The sequence below is a fragment of the Macadamia integrifolia genome, chromosome 2 (genome assembly GCF_013358625.1).
Source record: "Macadamia integrifolia cultivar HAES 741 chromosome 2, SCU_Mint_v3, whole genome shotgun sequence".
NCBI lineage: Eukaryota > Viridiplantae > Streptophyta > Magnoliopsida > Proteales > Proteaceae > Macadamia > Macadamia integrifolia.
The window spans coordinates 34,449,826-34,466,981 of record NC_056558.1 but is presented as its reverse complement, the minus strand read 5'-3'; positions in this window follow the sequence as shown (position 1 = coordinate 34,466,981).

Below are 17,156 nucleotides of genomic sequence, written 5' to 3'. Positions count from 1 at the left end.
ATATTGGCCATGCTTACGAGGAGCGTACCTCTTCTAGCCTCATGAGTCACAACTGATGGATAGACTTCACTTGGGAAAGGGAAACTCCATTTATAAAAAGTATGATGTCAAAATATGTTCTCTAAAACTCTCATCCTCAGAAGAATTTGGCATTCCTCTGGTTTTCTAATGTGCATTGGCAATGTTTTTGTTTGTTTGCTATGGCTTGCTTAAAGAACCACCAAACAACCAAACATGCTTGAAAAGAATTGTGGAAACGTTATCTTTACTGTGGAATGGCTCCTCAGAGTCATCATCATACATCACCATACCGAAGATTCAAATTGTGGATGGGAACTATGCTACGATATATTGGTATTGTCATTTGATTGTTTGTAGTATAAAAAAACATAGGGAGCTGCCATATAAAAGCATTTCACAAAGGTTGGATCTTTGAAATGGTTAGTGAAGGTTTTGTGTTGTAGTTGTTCTAATGACAATCAAGAAGTGGGTTTTATGATTGAAAGGTATCACGTGTGTTGTAGGCTCCGTTTGGTTGCAAGGGGAATTAAAGGGAAGGGAAGTGAAATTTTCATACTTAAAAAATAATTGTTTGTAATCAATTTTTTTTTGGTAATGAATGTTTTTAATCATTACCCCATGTGATTATATCACTTCAAATTATTCCATATTTGGTTATTAAATTTCACTTTACTTTGCATTGAAAACCTTTTGCTATAATATGTAAAATAAAAATTACATATAAGTTGTGTCATTACTAAATATGGTTAAAAAAATCAAATAGTTTATACAATCATATGGAATCATATGAAGTAATGATTATAAGAAAATAAAATTTAAGTATGAAAATTTTACTTCCTTCCCCGTTAAATATCCCTTACAACGAAACATAGTCGTAGAACACCACCGTTTTTTCTCATGAATATTATCAACATTATTTTAAGTGTAGGCGACCACAAGGTGCAGAGGAGCTATTTAATTAAACACTCATCTTTAAGAACCACTATTTGAGCGGTCACTTGACGCCTTGAAGAAGCATTCATCCCTTTTGAAGATGATGCCTTCATATGATTACAGTATACAAGTTTTGATTGTGCTTGCTTGTGTAACCATATACAATTTTATTAGAAAGCAAACAACATTAGATTAGCTTTTTGAAAAAGCAAATAAAGGAGTGTTTCATGATGAATATGAAGATGATGATAGCGATAGTGATAATGACAATGACAACGTCGTAAATTTTGTAAATGTGGTAGGTGGTACGGAATAGCAATAGTAGAAAGTGTATTGAAGGAAAATTGCAAATTATATTAGAGCAACTTATCGAGATTAATGATGAAAAAAAGTGTTGATAATGTTTTTTATTTTTCATTTAACTGTTCAGTATTGTTTTGTTAAAGCCTATATTTTTGTGAACTTTTGTTTTGTATTTTTCATATAACTTTGGTATGATATTATCAACACCATTTTTTTAGAGCTGTACAATATTTAAGATACATTGTGACTCTTTCCCACATTTGGTTACCACATATACTTGTAAAACATTTCAAAGTCATTTCAAGTTTTCCACATTTGTGAGACTTATTCAAGCAACCCATCATTTAATCAATTACAATGATACAATCTACAAACCATGTGATGGTTTTCCTTTTCCATAAGGTTTTTATGGTGGTAACAAATATTTCTTATTTTCATATGTATATATATATATATATATATATTTCTTATTGTATTCCATGATTTGCTTATAAAAAATCTAAGAGAAGTGGGAGTGGGGGATGGGGATAAGGATGAGGATGGGTAGAAATCTTTTGTTCAAATATGCTATAGATTTTAATAAAAGTTGTAGGGTTATATAATATATGGGCAAGAGAATCTTATCCACTTACATGGTCAATGGCTATCACATAGGCAAATGGGAGGCCATGCAGAGACATCTAAGCGAGGGGGCAACGTCATCTTTTCACGCCCACCTGTGTCTGGGCATAGACACACGCAAGCGGCTTATCCATAATATATTTTATATAAATAAGCATACCAAACATATTTCTTATTCTACAATCTATTATAAAATAGTAAAGGCTACGTTTGGTAACATTTCTGTTCCAGAAACGATGTTTCATATCAAAAACAAAAATTTCAGTTTCTGGGTCAAAACGTCATTTTTAAACGAAAGAAGGGTGTTTGGTGAATCTACTTCTGAAACGGTTTCAGAATGTAGGTATTCTCTCCTCTCTGTGTGCAAAATTGTGAAAAATGAAGAGCTAAGGCGGAAGACAAGTTTATTGGGAACGATTCCCTAAAATCCCCCAAATAGTTCATTTTTTTTTATTTGGAAAGAAATCTAGGAAGACAAAACAGCTATTTGTCGTTTTGTCAATTTTATTTTCTACTATTCTTTTTTCACTTTTTGTTCCAAAAAAATGAAACTCGTCTATGATGTATCAAATGCTTTATTTGTTTTTTGGTTCCAATAGAACAAAAAAACTCTGGAAACATTTTATTAGAACGAAAAAACTCTAGAAACATTCCAATAAAACATTACCAAACACAGCCTAACCAAACAAATATTATTTGTAGTCCATAATTTATTTTCACAAATGATTTCTCAAGAGTAGTTAATAAATACAAATCATATCAAAGGGAGCCTAAATGGTTTCATATAAAATGCCACACCCAAAAACCAATTCTTTTTGGTAAAATCTTAAAAACCAGCTCTCATAAGAAAATCATAAATAAACCAATTATTTAATATAAATATACTCTTATATAAAATGAAATAAATAATTATTTACTATAAACGTATTCCATCTTTTTGAATTTTAAATGATTATCTATTAGAAAAAACATAAAAACTTTCATCACTGTGGGGTGAAACCATGAGGATGTCGAAGATTTGGGAGTGTGTAATTTATTTAATGTATAAATATAAAAAAAATTCATCAATGTGGGTGAACCATGAGGATGTTGAAGTTTTGGGAGTGTTATTTATTTAATGTGTAGATCAAAACTTTAAAAAAGTTTTAATAGATTTAAATGGTTAAAACCAAAATTGAACCATTTATTGCGCGATCTCATTGGTTAAATTACAATCAAGCTGTTTAGATAATAGATAAGTGAATATGTTATGCATATCATATTTTGGTAGAAAGAGAATAACGTTACCTCGATAGAAATCATCACAATACAAGATCCAAGCAGTAGTTTCCTCATTCCCAGCCTTCTAATGATAACTATGGATAGAGAGGCTTGTTCCCTAATTCCAGGTAAGTGAATATGTTATGTAGATCATATTTTGGTAGAAATAGAATAACGTTACATTGACAAAGCAGTAGTTTCTTTATTCCCAAGCTTCTAGTGAAAACTTTGGATAGAGAGGCTTGTTCCCTAATCCCAGAATCTTAAATAGCAAGGATACATAAAAGGTTACAATGTCGATTTTTGGCAATTGTTGAAACACTTGGCTTATGATAAAAATAACCAGTGAGGGATAGCCACCAAGCTTCTTCAATTCCTTCCACTGGTTATTTACTTCTTTTACTTCAAGAGTTTTATATCTTTTCGGGGTCCTCAAAGCCAATGATACCAAAAGAAATATGAATGAGAGAATGATTGCAATGCCAAAAGGAGAAACACCTATGGATGAGAATCCATCTCAACCACTCGCTGTAATTCTTGAAGTCGAAGGGTGAGCTTTATTTTTTGGCTCGTTAGATATTCATTTTGATTCATGGTTTTGCTAGTCTTTTTCCATCTCTATAGTTATGGTTATCATTCTTTACCATCCCAATAATCAATATGTTACATATGAGATGGATTTTTCTTCTTCCTTTTTTAATTTTCATTTTGGTCTCGACTAATTTTCAATTGCTTATCTTATTCTTCAATGCTCACGGGTAGTTGCCTAATGGGTGAGGTTTCCCAAAAAATTATAAAAAATCAATCAATCAATCAATCAATCAATCCTGATTACAAAATCTGTACTTAAAATCTTGTTTCATTCATGTTGGGGGAGTCGAGTTGGTAAGAGACCTTCACCTCAGAAGCTTGTGGAGGAGAATGATAAGTTTGAATGGTGAATGTTTTAATGTTCTTAACTTTTGGGGCCGCTCACATGGGGTGCTTAGTGCTGTAAGTACCCGTCGTTAGCAACTTTTTTTTTTAAAGTGTTTCATTCATGAATTACCAGCCAAAAAGAAGATTACTAATATTGGTGCCCCATATATATTCTCTCCCTTGGTAGCTTCAAATCGACAAATGCCTCCCTAGTGCATCAGTGCTTGGTTTGCATCAATTTTTATAAAACAATAATTTCCTTACTTTCGAAGAAGTGTGGTATAGGTCATGTTGACTCTAATATGTACTTGGCCCCTACCATGTAATAAAGTAGGCAAATTCTAACAATTAAGGTTCTTAATTATTGTTCTGTCAGAGCATACCAGTCCTGAGCTAGACGTCAACAAAGACAACCACAGATCATTAGATGAAATATTTCAATTACCATTTTGATAGAGTAAGAGGTTTTATACCTAAGATCATAAATGGGAAACTAATGGATATTTGGTTGAATGTTTGGAACACTTGAATATGATGCCTATACTTTTGGCTGAAGTTGAGAAAATTTTGAAATATCTAACCACTAGCCCATTTTAGGCATAAAATGAAAGCCCTCGAAGTAGAAGAAGTAAATATGAGCCAAAAAATAAGATATGAAGCTCTCGAAGTAGAAGAAATAAATAACCAGTGGAAGGAATTGAAGAAGCTTGGTGGCTATCCCTCACTAGTTATTTCCATTATAAGTCAAGGGTTTCAACAATTGACAGGAGTCGACGTTATAACATTTTGTGCATCCCTGCTATTTAAGACTCTGGAATTAGGGAACCAAGCCTATCTATCCATAGTTATCATTGAAAGGCTAGAAAGGAGGAAACTACTACTTGGATCTTGCATTGTGATGGTCTATGTCAAGGTAACGTTATTCTCTTTCTACCAAAATATGATATGTTTAACATATTCACTTACCTATTATCTGTTAAATTTTCTCTATGTTTCTACTTTCTTATGCATGATTTTTATATATTAAAAAGAAGAGGATCCAAGGATATCCAAAAGTTATACATTGGATAATTTAGGATCCCTACACACATACATAAGCCCAAGATGGCTCACTAGTGTATGAATTAACTTAAATGGAGTTAGACTAAATCGAACTAGTTTGTGGAATATCCAATTGGATTTACTTCTCAGGTATAAAAATGACCATTAAGCCTTAATTTTAATCAATTTTTTATTTTTGTCATTTTTCTCCCTTAAACACTATTACTTGATTTTAATTTGAATGTTTCTTAGTCTAATTTAAAAATCAACTACCTCACTATGATATACTAATATTATTATGTATTAAAAAAAATATTGATTATAAATATGGTGTTTCTCCTTTGGCATTGTAGTCATTCTCTCCTTCATGTTTCTTCTAGCTTCATTGGCATTGAGGACCCCAAGAAGATATGAAGCCCTTAGAGTAGAATAAGTAAAACCATGGAAAGAATTGAAGAAGCTTGGTGGCTATCCCACATAGTTATTTCCACCATAAGTCAAGGGTTTCAACAATTGACAGAAGTCGACATTGTAACATTTTATGCATCCCTGCTATTTAAAACTCTAGGATTAGGAAACCAAACCTTTCTATTCATAGTTATCATGAGAGGACTGAGAAGGAAAAAACTACTACTTAGATCTTGCATTGTGATGTTCTAAGTTGAGGTAATGTTATTCTCTTTCTACCAAAATATGATATGCATAACATATTCATTTTCCTATTATCTGTTAAATTTTCTCTATGTTTCTACTTTCTTATGCATAATTTTTATATATTAAAAATAATATGATCCTAAAATATCCATGAGTTTTATGTCAAGATAACGTTATCCATGATTTTTATATATACGTTGGATAATCTAGGGTCCATACACACATACATAAGCCCTCAGTCAGATAAAGTGGCACACTAGTGTATGAACTAACTCAAATGGAATTAAACTGAATCAAACTAGTTTGTGGTATATCTAATTGGATTTACTTATCAAGTATAAAAATGATTATTAAGCCTTAATTCTGATCAATTTTTTATTTTTGTCATTTTTCTCCCTTAAACACTATTTCTTGATTTTAATTTGAATGTTTTTTAGTCTAATTTAAAAATCAATCACATCACTGTGATTAATATTATTATGTATTAAAAAGAAACATTGATTGTAAATATGGATTAAGCTATGATATTCATACATTTTATTTACTATAATGCACCGACTAGTGAGCATATAAAAAATGGAATGAAAAATATAATTATTCTATCAACTAATTTTAATAAAAAAAGATTAAAATATTTTTCAGGTCATTCCCCGATATATTTCAGATTCTAAAGAAACTGAGAGAAACAGAACAATATTTTTCAGCTTGGAATAGCCACGGGATCTATTCTTTCTTACGTAATAAATAGTTTTGTTACAAAGGATCACACACTGAGATGACGTTTCTCTTTTGGCATTGCAATCATTCTCTCCTTAATATTTCTTTTGGCATCATTAGCATTGAGGATCCTAAGAAAATATCTCTTGAAGTAGAATAAGTAAATAACCAATAGAAGAAATTGAAGAAGCTTGGTGGCTATCCCTCATTAGTTATTTTCATCATAAGCCAAGGGTTTCAACAATTGACAGGAGTTGACATTTTAACATTTTATGCATCCCTGCTATTTAAGACTCTGGGATTAGGAAATCAAGCCTCTTTATCCGTAGTTATCATTAGAAGGCTGGGAAGGAGGAAACTACTACTAGGATCTTGCATTGTGATGTTCTATGTTGAGGTAACGTTATTATCTTTCTACCAAAATATGATATGCTTAACATATTTACTTACCTATTACCTGTTAAATTTTTTCTATGTTTCTACTTTCTTATGCATGATTTTTATATATTAAAAAGAAAAGGATCCTAGGATATCCATGAGTTTTATGTCGAGATAACGTTATCCATGATTATTATATATAAGTTGGATAATCTAGGGTCCCTACACACATACATAAGCCTTCAATCAGATAAAGTGGCCCACTAGTGTATGAACTAACTCAAATGGAATTAGACTGAATCGAACTAGTATGTAGAATATCTAAATGGATTTATTTCTCAGGTATAAAATGACCATTAAGCCATAATTTTGATTAATTTTTTATTTTTGTCATTTTTCTTCCTCAAACGCTATTTCTGATTTTAATTTGAATGTTGCTTAGTCTAATTTAAAAATCAATCACGTCACTATGATTAATGTTATTATGTATTAAAAAGAAAAGTTGATTGTAGATATGGATCAAGCTATGATATTCAAACATCTTAATTACTAGAATGCACCAATTAGTGAGCATATAAAAAATAGAGTGAAAAATATTATTATTCTATCAACTAGTTTTAATAAAAAAGATTAAAACACTTTCAGGTTATTTCCCAGCGTATTTCAGATTCTGGAGAAACAGAAGAGAAACAGAACAATATTTTTCAATTTGGAATAGCCACGAGATCTCTTCTTTCTTATGTAGTAAATAATTTTGCTACAAATGATAACCCACTGCAATGATGTTCCTCCTTTGGCATTGCAGTCATTCTCTCCTTTATATTTCTTATGGCATCACTGGCATTGAAGACCCCAAAAAGATATGATGCACTAGGAGTAAAAGAAGAACTAATGGAAGGAATTAAAGAAGCTTGGTTGCTATCCCTCAGTAGTTATTTCCATCATAAATCAAGAGTTTCAACAATTGACAGGAGTCAACGTTGTAACATTTAATACATCACTATTTTTAAGACTCTGGGATTAGGAAACTAAGCCTCTCTATCCGTAGTTATCATCAGAAGGCTGGGAAGGAGGAAAATACTACTTGAATCTTACATTGTGATGTTCTATGTCGACGCAACGTTATTCTCTTTCTACCAAAATATGATATGCTTAACATATTCACTTACCTATTATCTGTTAAATTTTCTCTATATTTCTACTTTCTTATGCAAGATTTTTATATATTAAAAAGAAGAGGATCCAAAGATATCCATGAGCTATATACGTTTAATAATCTAGGGTCCTACACACATGCATAAGCCCTCAATTAGATAAGATAGCCCACTAGTGTCTGAATTAACTCAAATGGAATTAGACTGAATCGAACTAGTTTGTGGAGTATCTAATTGGATTTACTTCTCAGGTATAAAAATGACCATTAAGCCTTAATTTTGATCAATTTTTTTTATTTTTGTCATTTTTCTTCCTTAAAAACTATTTCTCGATGTTAACTTGAATGTTTCTTAGTCTAGTTTAAAAATCAACCACCTCACTTGATATACTATTATTATTATGTATTAAAAAGAAACGTTGATTGTAAATATGACGTTTCTCCTTTGGCATTGCCGCCATTCTCTCCTTCATATTTCTTCTGGCATCATTGGCATTGAGAACCCCAAAAAGATATGAAGCTCTTGGAGTAGAAGAAGTAAATGACCAATGGAAGGAATTGAAGAAGCTTGGTGGCTATCCCTCATGGTTATTTTAATCATAAATCGAGGATTTCAACAATTGACTGTAACATTTTGTGCATCCCTACTATTAAAAACTCTAGGATTAGGAAACCAAGCCTCTCTATCCGTAGTTATCATTAGAAGGCTGGAAGGAGGAAATTACTACTTAGATCTTGCATTGTGATGTTCTATGTTGAGGTAATGTTATTCTCTTTCTACCAAAATATATTCGCTTACCTATGATCTGTTAAATTTTCTCTATGTTTCTACTTTCTTATGCATGATTTTTATATATTAAAAAGAAGAGGATCCTATAATATCCATGAGTTTTATGTTGAGGTAACGTTATCCGTGATTTTTATATATATGTTGGATAATCTAGGGTCCTTACACATATACATAAGCCATCAATCAAATAAGGTGGCCCACTAGTGTATAAACTAACTCAAATGGAATTAGGCTGAATCGAACTAGTTTGTGGAATATCCAATAGGATTTACTTCTCAGGTATAAAAATGATCATCAATCCTTAATTTTGATCAAAAAATTTTTTTTTTTCATTTTTCTTTCTTGAATACTATTTCTTGATTTTAATCTGAATGTTTCTTAGTCTAATTTAAAAATCAACCACCTCACTATGATATACTAATATTATTATGTATTAAAAAGAAACGTTGATTGTAAATATGACTCAAGCTATGATGTTTATAAATCTTTATTACTAGAATGGAGTGAAAAATATTATTATTCTATCAAATAATTTTGACAACAAATTAAAATATTTTTAAGGTCATTCTCCAGTATATTTCAAATTATGGATAAGCTGAAGCGAAACATAATAGTATTTTTCATCTTGGAATAGCCATGGGATATCTTATTTCTTATTTAGTAAATAATTTTTCTACAAAGGATCACACACTGCGTTGGCGTTTCTCCTTCGGCATTGTAGTCATTCTCTCTTTCATGTTTTTTCTTGCATTATTGGCATTGAAGACCCCAAGAAGATATAAAGCTCTTGAAGTAAAATAAGTAAATGACTAGTGCAAGGAATTGAAGAAGCTTGGTGGCTATCCCTCATTAGTTATTTCCATCATAAACAAAGACTTTCAATAATTGACAAGAGTCGACGTTGTAACATTTTATGCACTTATGCTCTTTAAGACTCTGGGATTAGGGAACAAGTCTCTCTATCCATAGTTATCATTAGAAGGCTGGGAATAAGGAAACTACTGCTTGGATCTTGCATTGTGATGTTCTATGTTTAACGTTATTCTCTTTCTACCAAAATATGATCTGCTTAACACATTCACTTACCTATTACTTGTTAAAAATGGTTTCACAATTCTAGTAATTGTTGGCAAACCAGGTTTTAACTAGGAAAATTCCCTGAGTCTAATAAAAAAATGAGAAACCTGGTCATGAATCTTAAAGACCCGGCCAAGTTTAGAAAATGGTAGGACTCATTCTGAGTCAACTTACTTTTTTATTGACACAACATTTTTATCTTAGTCATGCAAAATCGGGTAAGTTTTACCATTTTTCAATTTCATCTCGTATGTGGCATCAAAGGGGGATTTCACAAAGTTGTTTGTTTATTTGTTTTTGTTTTTTTTTTTTTAGCCAATCATCAAGAACAGAGCCTGACTGATCGAGTAACATGGTAAACAAGAGAGGTCAGTAGAAGCTGTGATACCCTACTTTCTAAACTAGGTATAATTTCCTGGTTGGTTCGATTTGGTCTTGCAGGACTTGAACCTGAGCGAACCGAGGCGAGTACCTTATGGAACATGATGGCAAGGGTGACTGTGAACTCAAGTTGGCCAAATGACTTGGAGTTAGTCCCTAGTGAAGTCCATATACCCAAGCGGTGCACTTGTGCATATCTCGAGGTCATATACGCACAATAAAGGTACGTAGCCATATTTTATACCAAGTACGCGTGTTGATCGATCACCGAGAGTGAAATACGTGTCAGGGCCTAGCCCCATTGAAAGTCCTGATGTTTTGGCTAAGTTTTGGCCGACTGTGGGTGGTCATGAATGGGTCAGACCCACCAATATGACCTACCACTTTGGTCATTAGATATTTTACCCCATTATAAATAGCATTTATTACCTTTCTTTCTCCACATTTATTGTTTTACACGGTGGGTGAGAAAAGTAAAGAAGAGAGAGAAGAGGAGAGAGAAGGGAAGAAGAAGGAAGGAATGGGGGAGAGAATGCTTGTTGTGCATCGTCGAGGTTGAATCTTTTGATTTTGATGCCGGATTAACGATGCTCATCTCGAGATCTATGATTTGAGGTGAGTAAAGTCCATATTCCTTAAACCCTTATGAAACCCTAAGTAACAACCTTTGATTTGGGGTAGCAATCCCTTGGATCTTATTATTATCTCTTGAGAATGTGAATCTAAGGTTTAATAAATGTCCTATATGTTGTTTATGAAGGATTTAGAGAAAGACTTGCAAGATTTGTGAACCATTTGTTGATCTCTTGAGCTAAAGAGAAGATTTAGAGTTTTGAGGTGTTCTTGAGCAAAGAGGTATGATCCACGCTCAAGACTTTGGATCGACCTTAGATATATGTTGGAATCATGATTTGGAAATTTGTGAAAAATGTGGTCGAATCGACTTGTGGGGGGTTTCCCAAGGTGGGATGAAGAATGGGAGAGAATAGCAAAATTTCAGTTTTGATTGGTGGGTGCCTGGGAATGATTGGACCTACCAATCAAGTGCCAGTCTATCCTAGGTAGGCTGCTAGACCGGTGGGTAACTTCGCCCGTCACTCCTAGTCCGTCGGTCCAAGTAGAGCTACTGGCTAGACAGGTGAGCAAAACCAATGGGCGACTTGGCCCATCGGTCCAGGCAGAGTCCCTGGGTCTAGCGACGAGCAGGGACTGGTGGGTGCCTTGCCAGTTGGTTGACCCACTAATCCGACTTCTCGGGTCCCAATTGGGCCCAAATTTATCGAGTAACCTACTTTAGTGATTCTAAACACAATGAGATCATCATACCTCATTGGTAATGAGCATAAAGTGGAGATACACTAAACCCAACTCTTTTATGATAGGTTGTACTAGAAACTCGTATCATTGCACACCGAATCTTCCTCGTACCAAGGGTGATCTTCGTACGCAACTAAGTAAGTGGAAAGAGGACATTACATCATTTCATTATAGTTGTAGACTAGCCATGTCATCATATCTTTATTGTGTAGACTAGTCATCCATGAGTGCCATTGCATGCATTAATGTGTATATTATGAAATTCATTTATGATATGACATGCTAATATCTTTAATTGCTAATTAACTATTCTTGCTTGTGATATGAGATGGATGACTTTAAACCATGAAATATGATGCTTTACTAAACTAGACACCATAGTCAACTTAGACACGAATGCATTGGTGGCCGGTGGAATGGGATGCAGTGACACTATGCAGTCGTACTATCTCACATAGGAGTATGCGGTTAAGAATGACATATCCTTGTGCTACGACACTTCCCAACAGGGGTTTAGGTGTTAGGTATATCACTGGGGCGAAGCCTGAGGTTGTGTACCAACGGTGGCGGTTAGAAATAAGCCCGGCTGATCATTAGGACTGTCGGCAACTTTGGTGATATAACAAGAGGGCCAATCGTACTACTTTTAAATTAATGTAGGGCAAGACCCATTTTACTTTCTGGTACCCATAGCTGGCCTTCTCCGATAACCCTATGGGTGTATCACGGGATGGGGTTCGCGACTCAAACCCAGAGTATACGTGCACTGTGGTTGCGAGTAGAACATAACCTATGACTTAGAATTGTTGTCTAGGTGAACTAAGATAATAAAATGAACTGCATGCATATAGGTTCATTTGTATTGCGAATACTTGTTAGTCTTTCTTTTCACTTACTTGGCTAATGAGCTCATCCCACGTGTACACCATTTTTAGATGATCTTACAGGTTATCTGACTGAGGAGCTAGAGCTGAGACCCACTGTGGAGTTTTCAGTCGAGGACTAGTGGGTCCCTGAAGATCTCGGGCACGGGGCCAAGTGCCCGTGCAAGAGTTGTGTTGCGGGACAGCAACACTGATACCTACACATACAGGATTCTTTTTGATTATTTTGGAAATATTACCCCTTTTGTGCTCTGGATGTTTAAATTGTATTTCTTGTGTAAATATATCACGCCTACAGGCCCAAATATAAATATATTATGTAATACAATTTGGGTATCAAGAGTAATACGGTATTTACAGGTATGTACATGTAAGACTTCTAATAAAATACAAGATTTGGTTGACTTAGTGTATGTATGTATACTATGTTGTGGTTACTGTATCAGATGATCCTGACAGATTTTAAGTTAACAGGTGTTAACTCGATCATCGGTCTGATTCTGTATGAAACGGGTGTGACAGAAAATGGGAGACGATTGTTGGAGGCAAATGTGGAGATATCACTTGAAGAGGGAGGATAGGGATCGCAGACGCACACATAGAGAGAGATTATGGTAGTGAAAGATTATTGGTCGCAGTGAGGAAGGAGATCCGTCGAACTTACGGGCACAGTTGCTGAGCATGAGAAAAAGAGGTCAACAACAGCGAGCAAAGGGATCACAAATACGAGCAAAGAGAGACTGCTCCATGGGGGGTGAAAGATCCTCACTGGAATTCATCGTCATCCCTTCAATCTTCATCATTTTCCCCATCCTCAATTTGGTAATTCTTCTTTCTGTGAAGAAGAAATCATTATTTTCACTATCCTATTATCTTCGACAGCATTCAAGAAAGGTTGTTGAAGCTTGTGTGTTTTTTAATAGCTCCATGATTCATAGTTCACACTTAAAACTCAATTTTTTGATTACTTTCTTTGGAAGTTGGAACTTGGGACTCTCAATGAGCATTATGAGCTGTTTTACACAAAGTCCTTCAAATATCTCATATATATGGGTTTATCCTTAAAAGAAAGAGTCAGCATGATGGGACATGCTTGATTAGGCCATGAATTACAACGTACAGAGTTTATAGACATATTAAGGGCCGTTTGATTTTGTTTCCAGGAAATTCTTTTTCCGTTTTTCTGTGCTCAGAAATAGAAAAGCACCCTTTTTTATTTGATTTTTTTTTTAAAATTTTATATCACCTATTTTTTGAAATAGAAATATAAATTTATGTTTATTTTTTATTCTAGAAATAAGAATGGAGAAAGTAATCAAACCAACATTTCTATTTATTGTAAGAAAGAGAGGAAAAAAAATATTCCCCAAAATCTGACGAAATCTCTCCACCTACCCAGGCCTTCTCATAAAAAAGGAAAGCCACTTCACTGGTGAAGAAAGCTCATTGTCTACTATGGGATTCCTCTTGAAGCTCACATGCACAAACTCCTATCTCGTCCCTCCTCTATTCAAGTGGCTCCATCGTCTTGTATCTCCAACATTGGCTGATGAGATCGTCTCAAGCCCAAAAGATCATCCTTTGCAACTCCTTTGCCAAAACAAGTTCTTTTATAATCAGTAAATAAATATTTTATTAATAAATAAATAAGAGCTACACACATGACATGGTTCGACATGTACAATGGATCCAACTTCGATATGGGTTCCATGTTTATAAAGTGCATGGCATTGGCATCTTTGTGGCATTAACTATGGTTTTCATTAATCTGATTTGATGACCCATCCGTGGGATGTCCAGATAGTTAGGGCAAATTATTATGCAGATAGGCATACGGTTTCAGGTTCGATTTTCCATCTGTGCATGTGCGATTTAAGTGGAGACTGTGGCAGTGAATTGCTACGCTAGTATTCCCCAAGGATTAGTTGAGGACTCGAGGTGCGCGTAAGCTGGCCCGGATACCATAGGTCAGGTGGTTAAGTCCAAGCATAATCGATAATTTAGAAACAACGTACTCATTCTTGATTCTTTAAGACTCTTTTTTATTTTAACAAAAGAGAGAGAGAGAGAGAGAGAGAGAGAGAGAGAGAAAAAAACTCTTTTTTACATAATTTATGTTGCAATTTTACTTTTTGTAGTCATTTGATATGATTTATGACTCTTACTATTTATATTAGGGAAAAAGGACTATGTTCGGGAGCGTGGCCTACGCCAACTCTCCCATTAGTCCATCTCTATCATTCCGTTGTAAAAAGATATCTCTGTCCTTTGTTTGGGGGAGGAGAGATGGACATTTATGCTAGCGCTCTCGAATAGAGAATCACTTCCCATTGTATTAATATATATTAAAATAAATTATAAGATCTTTAGAATTTATGGTAATAAACTAATTATGGCTGTTTATGCACTAACTTTCAATAGACATGTGGTGTAATGACTGAAAAGGAAGGCTAAATCAATAATTTCTATATATTTTATAAAAATCCTATATTCAACTAAGGGTGTCAAAACATTTACTAAAAAAATAAATAAAATGAGGGTGTCAAAACCAATTGAAACCGAACAAGAACCATTGTTGGAAAACTGGGTTTTCCGACTCAACTTGCTTGACCAAAAACCAAGTGGGTTTGTCAAACCTGGTTAGGGCGATCCAAGTTTTTCAATTTTGTAGATCTTTTAGGGCCCTTTTGATTTTGTTTTTCCGTTTTTGTTTTAAGAAACAAATTTTTTTACCTAAAAAAAGTGTTTGATTCTTCCATTTAGATAAATATTTTCAGTAGATATTGGTGTTTGATTTCACTTGTTTCTGAAAAAGGTTTCTTAGGCTTGTATCATTAATTATAGTTATGACATTATTAGTTTGACAAAAGCTTTTATTGGATCACTTAACACAATATGAAGCCAAGTACAACACTAGTTTAAACATCACAAATTTTAAATCCATGCAATAATTGTTGCTTCTAGAACCTAAATATGTAATTTATAACTAATAAATTATCGAATTGATCATGTGACTTACAGGGCCGGGTATTTATCATAACCTCATTTCATCCGTTCTCTCTATATTTATCCTGTATTTTCTGTGTATGTCTGAGTCTTTTGCTATCTTGGTATCACCTTGAGAAGAAGTATTGGAAAGGGCAATTCTTCCCAAGGTAGTAACCATTTGCACTCTTTTATACCACGGTTCCTTTTTTACTTTTAAAATCTATATCTTATTTCATTCATTACTTACTCGCTTTTAGTTTCATACCTTCTTGCTTTAGAATATCTTTGCTATTATAGCTTTTTTGTTGTACGTTTCGTTGTTGTTCATCCTAAATCTGTTGTATATACACCTGCTACCGATTGTTCATTTTAACTACTTGTTATCATGATTGTGTTGACTTAGAACGTTAGAGGACTACACTCAAACACTACAAAAGGTTGCCTTCTTGCACATGTTAAAGCTACCAACTCGGACATAATCTTCTTGTGTGAAACAAAAATTAGGGACCATAGCCTTTTCAAACTGCATCCTAACCTTATGAGTTTTGACAGATCCCACTTCATGAATAGCTCGGGGAGTCATGGCAAATTGGGAGGCCTTTGGCTTCTTTTGAAACCATCTTTACCTGTTAAATCCATTAATTTGGACCATGGTTTCTTTACCATTTCCTTCAACCCCACACAGGAACTCCCACTGAGTTGGACTTTGGTTTGCATATACACCCCACCACACTACAAACCCAGATCTGAATTTTGGGCCTTGCTAAATACCCATCTTTCTTCCATAAAGACTCCCCTTGCTTTAATTGGTGATTTCAATGAAATTACCTCTCAAGAGCAAAAGTTCGGAGGAAACCCTTTCAAGTACTCCAACTCGATTCTTTTACTGGAGAATATCCTGTCAAACCACAACCTTCACCCCATCAGACCCATAAACAACCCCTTCACTTGGTCCAACAAACAAAAACGCCCAAACCTTATCAAAAAATGTTTGAACAGAGTATATTTCACACCCCATTCACACAGAACCGGGCCAGTGACTGGGTTAACACCGGTTAATCCAAACCTGCCAGGATCATCTGATACAGTATCCCACCACAGCATACACACAACTAAGAAGGTGTTTATCAGTTCAGCGGAAGACTTAATTTACCTGTAAATATTCCCATAATACTTGATACCCAAATTGTAATTACATAGTTAAGTACATGTGTGCCACAGGCATGATATTTACACAAAAAGAATATAATTTACATATCAAGTACACAAAATGAATCATAAAAAATCAGAGAGTCAGCTCAGCTTGGTATTAGCAGTAGAGCTCAACTCGGTATCAAGGGTAGGGCTCAGCTCGGTATCAGAAGGTAGAGCTCAGCTCGGTATCAGAACTGCGGTCCCGCAGCACATCCCTCGCACGAGCAATCCATGCCATGCTCTAATTCTTCAGGGACCCACCAATCCTCTTCAGGGAACTCAACTATGGGACCCGACCCGTGCTCTTCAGACGGATGACCTACAAAGTCATCTAAAAGAGGTGCACAAGTGGGATGAGCTCACTAGCTCAGTAAGTGAAAAGAAGGACCACATAACAGTCCACACAATACATCACAACCATATGCACTATATGCTATGCAATTCATTTTTTAATCACATCCACCTAAACAACATTACTAAGTCTTTGGTTTAGTGCTATTACAACCACAGTGCCCGTATACTCCGG